We start from the raw sequence: 7,639 nt of genomic DNA, 5'->3' as shown, positions 1-7,639 counted from the left end.
AACAACAGTGTAAAAATACTTTAAAATTATACCGTAGCATGCAATGCATTTATGACAAGAACTCGAATTATGATCTGTATTGAGCAGGAATACGTTTATTTTGTGGTTAGTGTAACAATCTTTTTTTTTTCATTTTGTTTTATATTGCAAGTGAGTAATTGCTATTGACAGTCATAAGTTTAGCTATAAAACATACAGCGTTATCTAGGTAAATATTACAATCCCAAAAAAGCGTCAGTGATGTATGTGCACAATAATGTTAAAGTTAGTTTTTACTGTATTTTTAGTTTTCAAAAATGCGCCCATGGTGAGCATAAATAATGGCTGCTGAAAATTCAGGTTTGCATCGGATGACTAAATTACATTTTAAAATATATTCAAATATAAAACAGTTAAGTTGTAATATTTCACATTATTACTGTTTTTACTGTATTTTTGATCAAATAAATGCAGCCTTGGTGAGCAGAAGTAATGGCTGCTGAAAAAGCAGCTTTGCATTACAGAAATAAATGACATTTTAAAATATATTCAAATAGAAAAGTTATTTTACAATTTTTTATATGTAATAACTTTTTTTTCATCAAATATCACTAGCAGAACGCATTTATACACAGAAACATACGCTAATTTATACGCTAATGTTCAGTTTGGAGTCATATATTTATGAAGAGTTTTTTGCAAAAACAGATAACTTCAGATTTTTTTTTTAACAATGAGGCTGGTGGTTTTTAGTTGTGTTGGATTGTTGTTGCTTATTGCAGTTGACTTGAGTTTGGCACAGTGGTCAAGATTTCAACAAGGCCAGGATCCACTAAGATTCCAACAGCAACAGTCGCCAGTTTTAGCTCCTCAGCAATCTGTTCAAGACACACAGGCATCAACAACTTTTCGGCCTCCAAGACCTGCAATGAGGCCTGCTGGGGTGGATGCACGGAAGCTTCAAGAACCTGGAAGTAGTCAGTCCAAACAGCTTATGCAGGCTCCTATGGCACCTTTGACCTGGCATTTTCCAGTAATGCCAGAAGAACCCCAACAGCCAGATGTGCCTTTTGAGCAGCGTGAACCTATAGCTCCCCAGAGTGTTGCAGCACAATGTGGGGAGAACTTTGTGCATGTGGAGGTGAAGAAGGACTTCTTTGGTATTGGTCAGCTGGTGAATCCTTTATTTCTCACTTTAGGAGGCTGTGCAGCTGTAGGGGAGAATCCAGAAGCTGAAGTTATTGTATTTGAGTATGAGCTCCAGACATGTGGCAGCTCTCTGGTGATGACTGATATTGAGCTTGTGTATAAATTCAACCTCCTCTATACTCCTGCGGCTTTAGTAGGAACTCCCATTGTAAGGGCTGATGTAGCAGTTGTTGGAATTGAGTGCCACTATTCAAGGTTGTATAATGTAAGCAGTAATATCTTGTTGCCCGCTTGGGTTCCTTTTGCTGCAACTAAAGTTGCAGAGGAAGTTCTTGTGTTCTCCTGAGGCTCATGACTGGATGTTTGAGAGGCCATCCAATCAGTACTTCCTAGGGCAATTCCTGAAGCTTGAAGCTTCTGTGAAGCAGTACAACCATGTTCCTCTGCGCATCTTTGTGGATGGTTGTGTGGCTACTGCGGCCCCTGGTGTGAACACCACCTCTCCAAGATATTCCTTTATTGAGCTCAGGGCTTCTGGGCTGCTGGGGACTATGTCGATCGGGTGTCCACACTAAGTGATATCAAAATATCGATTGATATCGATATTTTCAAAAATCATGTTTTTTATTATGTTATGTTTTTATTGTTTTATTGTATTAGTTAGCTGTATTTTTAGTTATTTTTTTAACTTAAAATAACCCAACTGCAGTTTGATTGAGATTAATTGGTATGCACAATGAAAAACTATGATTTTTGAGAATTGTTAAAAACGGAGTTATCTGCTTTTGCAAATGAACTCTTCATATATATATATATTAATAAATACTTATTTTAAATTACTATTTATACTGTATTAATGAAAACTACTAGATTTATAATCTGTTTTATAATCTCTGTTTTTTGTTACGTTTTTATTGCATTATTTATTGCATTAATTGCTATCGACAGTCATACATTTTTGCTGTAAACCATGCATTTTGGATTTAGTTTTTACTGTATTTTTGAGCAGCAAAATGCATGGTTTATAGCTCAAATCAAAATTAATTACATGCATGCAAAACTTCTTTTTTTTTTAAACACAAGCAACAAAATGATTTCCTTAAAGTGACCATTTATCCTTTTTCTGAGTGCAAAAACCTAATTTTTAATGCATCACATCATGAACAAGATTCTCAAAGCTCAAATCACCTGCTGTCATTGACTTTGAGAGCCAAGCAACCAGAGTCATTCATTTTCAATGTCAGTGTCACTGGGGCTTTATAATGTTGGTGCTGTTATGAAAATAGAAATATTACCATGTTTTTCAAATGCAATGCAAACGATCTGAATGCAGTAGACTTTAGCGTTCTACCTCAGTAGTTCACGTACGGCTGCCAGACACTGTACAAACTATATTCCAAGCCCTGCTTTACAAATGTGCTGCATGTTGACAGATGTGTGTTATTGCAGATGAATTTCTACAGATGCCAGATCTCCGTGTCGATATTCTACACCTTCTGCTTGTCCTCATTAAGAGAGAGATGCATGACGGGAACTTCTGTCGGATCTGTTTACATGCAAAGAAGTTTTGTACAGTAACTTTCTCACTCTGTGAACTTCTAACTTTGGACAGGACCGCTGATGCGGAATGAGTGATGAATGCATTTGAACATATGTTTTTATATTTAGTGCTTCAGATTCTGAGTTATTGAGTATTACTGAGTGAACCCAAATTATCTCTGCTTTCAAAGACTTGTGATTTTCCTTTAGGCTTTGAAGATCTTCAGTATACTTTTATATTTGGTTTATGTCGTATTTATGATGTTACAATTAAAGCATGTAATAGTTTGACATACTGTTAAAAAAATATTTTTGAAGTTGTGAATTGGAGAATGTTTTACAAGAAAATACTTCGGTCTTTCTCCTTCAAAATTGCATGTTTGCCCTGCTGTTTTATTGTAATTATGGAAATTTACTGGGATTTTTTTTTCAGTATAGTACAATATTTTATTTAGACTTAAGTTGTAAGTTTTAGTTAATGGTTAGTATTATTACATGTTTATCTAAACTGTTCGTGTTAGCATAAAAAAAATGCAAAAATTTAAAAGTGTTTACAGAAAAAAGACATGAAAAAAGACAGGATGCGACATGCGCTTTTACAAGTAGTTTGAACTGAAATGTGTGTTGGCAGTGTGTGAACACAACCACCCTATAATAATAAAAATCCACTCTGTGTTTTTTTATCTACTAAAATCTTTACCCCTTTCTCAAATCGAGCCGATCTCAGATGCTTGTCTGTGTGACGTCACACAGACAGGCCCCTCCCACGATAGTTTGATTGACAGTAGCGTTTCAGCACAGACTGGACTGGTGTCTTAGCTCCGCCCTGAGTGACTGTCATCAGTCCGCCATTGTTTCACCGCCGGAGCAGATGTAGACAAGAATGACTCCTAAGCGATTGAGGTGTTCTGATGTTGGATGTAATAACGGACAGCAGTCGTCATTTACTCCCGACATCTGAGCCGCAGCGGATTATGTTTGTTTTTGAAAAGAATGCGCTCGCGATCTACATAAATGCGTCTATGTTCGCGCGAATCATTCGTGATCCAGCTTCACCTCCAGAAGTGAGCATAAGGTTTTTTAACGAATCTTTGCAAATCGCCTTTCCTAATAATGTGCTAATTAGCAAGTTTCACAATGAATGCGGCTAAAGTAAACAGTCTCTCTGAGAGCGGGCTCGGAAGAGAGGGGCGGGGTCAGCAGAGCTCATTAACATTTAAAGGAAAATGCTACAAATCTGCATGCTCTGAACAGAGCTGTTTTTGACACTACCATTGAGAAATTTTAACCAAAATATGTTACAGACTTTTCATTAAGACCCTAAAGAATCATATCAACTTGTGGAAAATGGGCATCCTATGACCCCTTTAAAGGAAGTGTTATGACCTCCTCAGTCTAGGGGTTAGGAGGAAGGACAGAATTATAATAAACCTTAACCCAAACTAAACAAGCAACATTGTAGTGCCCCTGCCCACTGTTCTAGGTCAATTCAAACAGATCACAACTTGATGGAGCCAAAAAGATTAAAGGTTTATTACAATAGAAAATTTGACATTTTCTACTCCTCAAAGAATCTTGAAAAATGTTGACATTTAAATTGATTACAAATAACTTTAAATGAATTAGCAAATCAGCATATTAGAACAATTTCTGAAGGATCGTGTGACACTAAAGACTGGAGTAATGATGCTGAAAATTCAGCTTTGCATCACAGGAATAAATTACATTTTAAAATATATTCAAATAGAAAACTGTTCTTTTAAATTGTAATAATATGTCACAGTATTCCTGTTTTTGTTGCATCTTTGATCAAATAAACGACCTTGATTAGCATAAGAGACTTTTTTTATCTTTAAAAATGTGTTATTAAATGCAATGTTTCCTATTGCAAACGCATTATTGTAAACACAAAGTTCTTGGTCACTAAATAGGCCTACACTGGCACAGAAATGACACACTTCAGCATTAAACGTTTGATGTTTTTCAGAGTGAGTCTCAGGTGACGTGTAAATGTAAGTGTCTCATATCTGGAGAAATATTACACAGTCCCGTCACGTGTGCTGTCTGCACATCCATTCCCCCGTACTCAATCCCTGACACTCTCTGTCTTTCTCTCACTTTATCCCTTCCTTCTCCAAATAAAAGTGCAGGTGACTGCTACAGCGGTGCATTGGGGGGGAGATCCGTTAATTCTTTGTGCTCTTTGTGTTTTGGCCTAATGAAGACTAATGAATATATAAAACCTCCACAGCGCAGGAGGAGAGACTGGAATACATAAAGAGATGAAACTACACACCTCATGATGCAGAAACCACGACCTGTGGAGGATAAACCGCTGGATGAGACCATCTCTGAGACCCGTCCTGCATGGACACACAGACGACCTGCTACTTGACCTGGGAATGGAATACTACTGTCAAGGCCACGATATAATTCCAGCGAAGTTCTTGCTCATTTATCATGAAAATAAAACATGAAATCGAAAATGTCACATTTATCTCTTTCGCACAAAATTTGTATTTCAGAGCAGCTTCAAGTTTTGATGTTGCAAAATTACGAAATTATGAAACAAATAAACACACCACTGTTACAGTATGTAAAAAATGAAAAAATATACATTAAATATGCCATCTAGTTAAGTTGTCAACAAGATATAACTGTGTTTAAAAAAATTCAAGTGCACTTCATTGTGGGATAGCCACTTATGTCTTCTAGTGCAGAACATTTTTATTTTACATTTTTGTTTGTTTTTTCTCCCTGAACAAATTGGAAAATATTTTCTTGTTTTAAGTAAAAACCAATCAAAAAAATTCAATCCATTTTTCAAAAGACAAGACAATATTTATCTAAATTAAGTGGGTTTATAATATTAAAAATCTGATAATGGCTAAGACAAATTAACTTTTATTTAAAATTAACTCTTCCCAATAATTTTTTCTCATTTTAAGCTAATTTTGATTTATTTATTTTTTTATCCGAAAACAAGACATAATATGTATCAAAATCACGTGGGTTTATGCTATAAAATCTGCCAATGGGATAATGAAAATTAACTTTATTCAATGTTTTCTTGTTTAGGTAAAAACATTTCAGAAAACAACAAAGTATCTTACTTCTCAAGGAAATGTATCTTGATATGTTTAGATATTTGTAAAATATAATAAAATATATTTTTTTATTTAAATAGAATATAGGTTTGTTTGTTTTTTCAGCTAGTTACCAAGGCAACATTTATCATTATAATTTAAGAAAAACGAATTAAAAAGAAACAATTACTAAAACTTTAAAATCAAAATGAAAACAACAAAAAAAACGATTTCAAAATATTAATAAAAACTATAATGGTATCTCAAGGATACTAAAATAACACTAGAAAATGCACAGACTAATGCAGAGTATGCACACTGCAGTATCAGTGAGAGTAGTATGGTAGTGTGCTATTCCGAACGTAGCCTTTAATTTTCCAGTGTGATAAATGAAACAAACAATATTTTTACAGGGAAAAATTGCTAATTTGAATGTCAAATTGACACATTTGATGTTTAGTGGACACTCTTGAACATCAAACATGTTGAGGTCATATACTGTCAGCAACACTGAACAGCATACTAGTGTTTACTTATGCATGATGCATACTGTTGCTAAGTAGTCTAACTAAAGAAAAGTATTTACTTACTATTTAGTAAGCAGTAAGACACACAGCATATCTGATTCTAAAAAAAAAACCCCGCAATTGGCAGCAAAGCATACTACCATTAACAAATTTGAATGCATTTTTTGCATTAATCTGCAGTATGCAGATTATATGCAATGCACTCGATCTGACTTTGACTCATTATTTAACTGGACTGCCAAAAGTCATTTTACATGCAATGAGTAACACATGTATTTATTTACTTACTAAAGCAAACATTGCAATGCTACTGTTCAAAACCCAGTGCTCTAGTACTCCATTTATTTTCCTTGAAAAGATGATGAACATTTTAACCAACTATAAGCACAGAGTTTAAGCTGAGAGCCGCAGCAGATACAGATGATGCTGTATCGGTCCCTCTGTAGCAGGTAGTTCATCACAGCTGCATAATTAATACCCATAGAGCAGCGTGAGTGTTTGTACACCGGCGTCGTCTGTACACTGCAGAGAGCTGCTGTTTGCATTACGAATCCCAGAGCTTGCAAATTCAGAGGCACACTGAGGCACGTGGGACGGCCGCTGGGTGCCGGTGAGGATCAAAGATGGGATGGGAAAAATGTACATGCACCACATAATTTTTTTGTATCACACAGTGGAGGGAAAAAATATTATTTATTTATTTATCATCCACCCATCCTTGTATAATTTTCCAGTACAAACATTCTTAAATCAAGATATATGTACTTGAGAAGTTAAATCACATACCATTAAAGGGTTAGTTCACCCAAAAAATTTAATTCTGTCATTAATTACTCACCTCATTTCGCTCTAAACCCGTAAGACCTCCGTTCATCTTCAGAACACAAATTAAGATATTTTTGATGAATTTTGAGAGCTCTCTGACCCTCCCATAGACAGCAAGGGTCCTTACACGATCAACGTCCAGAAACATAGCAAGGAAATCGGTAAAATCAGCTAACATGCCCGACCTGAAAAATACTTTTTCACAATATTCGAATTTTATATATATATATATATATATATACACCCCCCCCCAAGCCGGTTCGCGAGAACATTTTCCAAACGTAACCGGTCCGTGGTGTAAAAAAGGTTGGCCCCCCCCCAAGAAAACAAGATATAATATTTATCAAAATTTAAAAATCTGCCAATGAGTAAGAAAAATGTATTCAAAGTGAAAACATGTTTATTTTTCTGAACACATTGACAAGTATGTTTTCTTGTTAAGCAAAAACTAAGTGTAAATGTAGATATATTTTTCAGATATATCAAACAAGACATCATTTTTTTTATCAAAACTAAGAGGGTTTATTCTTTAAA

General features: G+C 35.1%; 1 pseudogene; it reads left to right on the top strand.

Annotated features, from left to right (window-relative positions):
* The first annotated feature begins 698 nt into the window (after positions 1–698).
* LOC107552155 (zona pellucida sperm-binding protein 3-like) lies at positions 699–1,703 on the top strand (annotated as a pseudogene).
* The last annotated feature ends 5,936 nt before the right edge of the window (positions 1,704–7,639 follow it).

This window comes from Sinocyclocheilus grahami, unplaced genomic scaffold (genome assembly GCF_001515645.1).
Source record: "Sinocyclocheilus grahami isolate Dianchi unplaced genomic scaffold, SAMN03320097.WGS_v1.1 scaffold442.1, whole genome shotgun sequence".
NCBI classification, from domain to species: domain Eukaryota; kingdom Metazoa; phylum Chordata; class Actinopteri; order Cypriniformes; family Cyprinidae; genus Sinocyclocheilus; species Sinocyclocheilus grahami.
The sequence above is the reverse complement of the archived record's forward strand: the minus strand, read 5'-3'. Positions and strand labels throughout refer to the sequence as shown.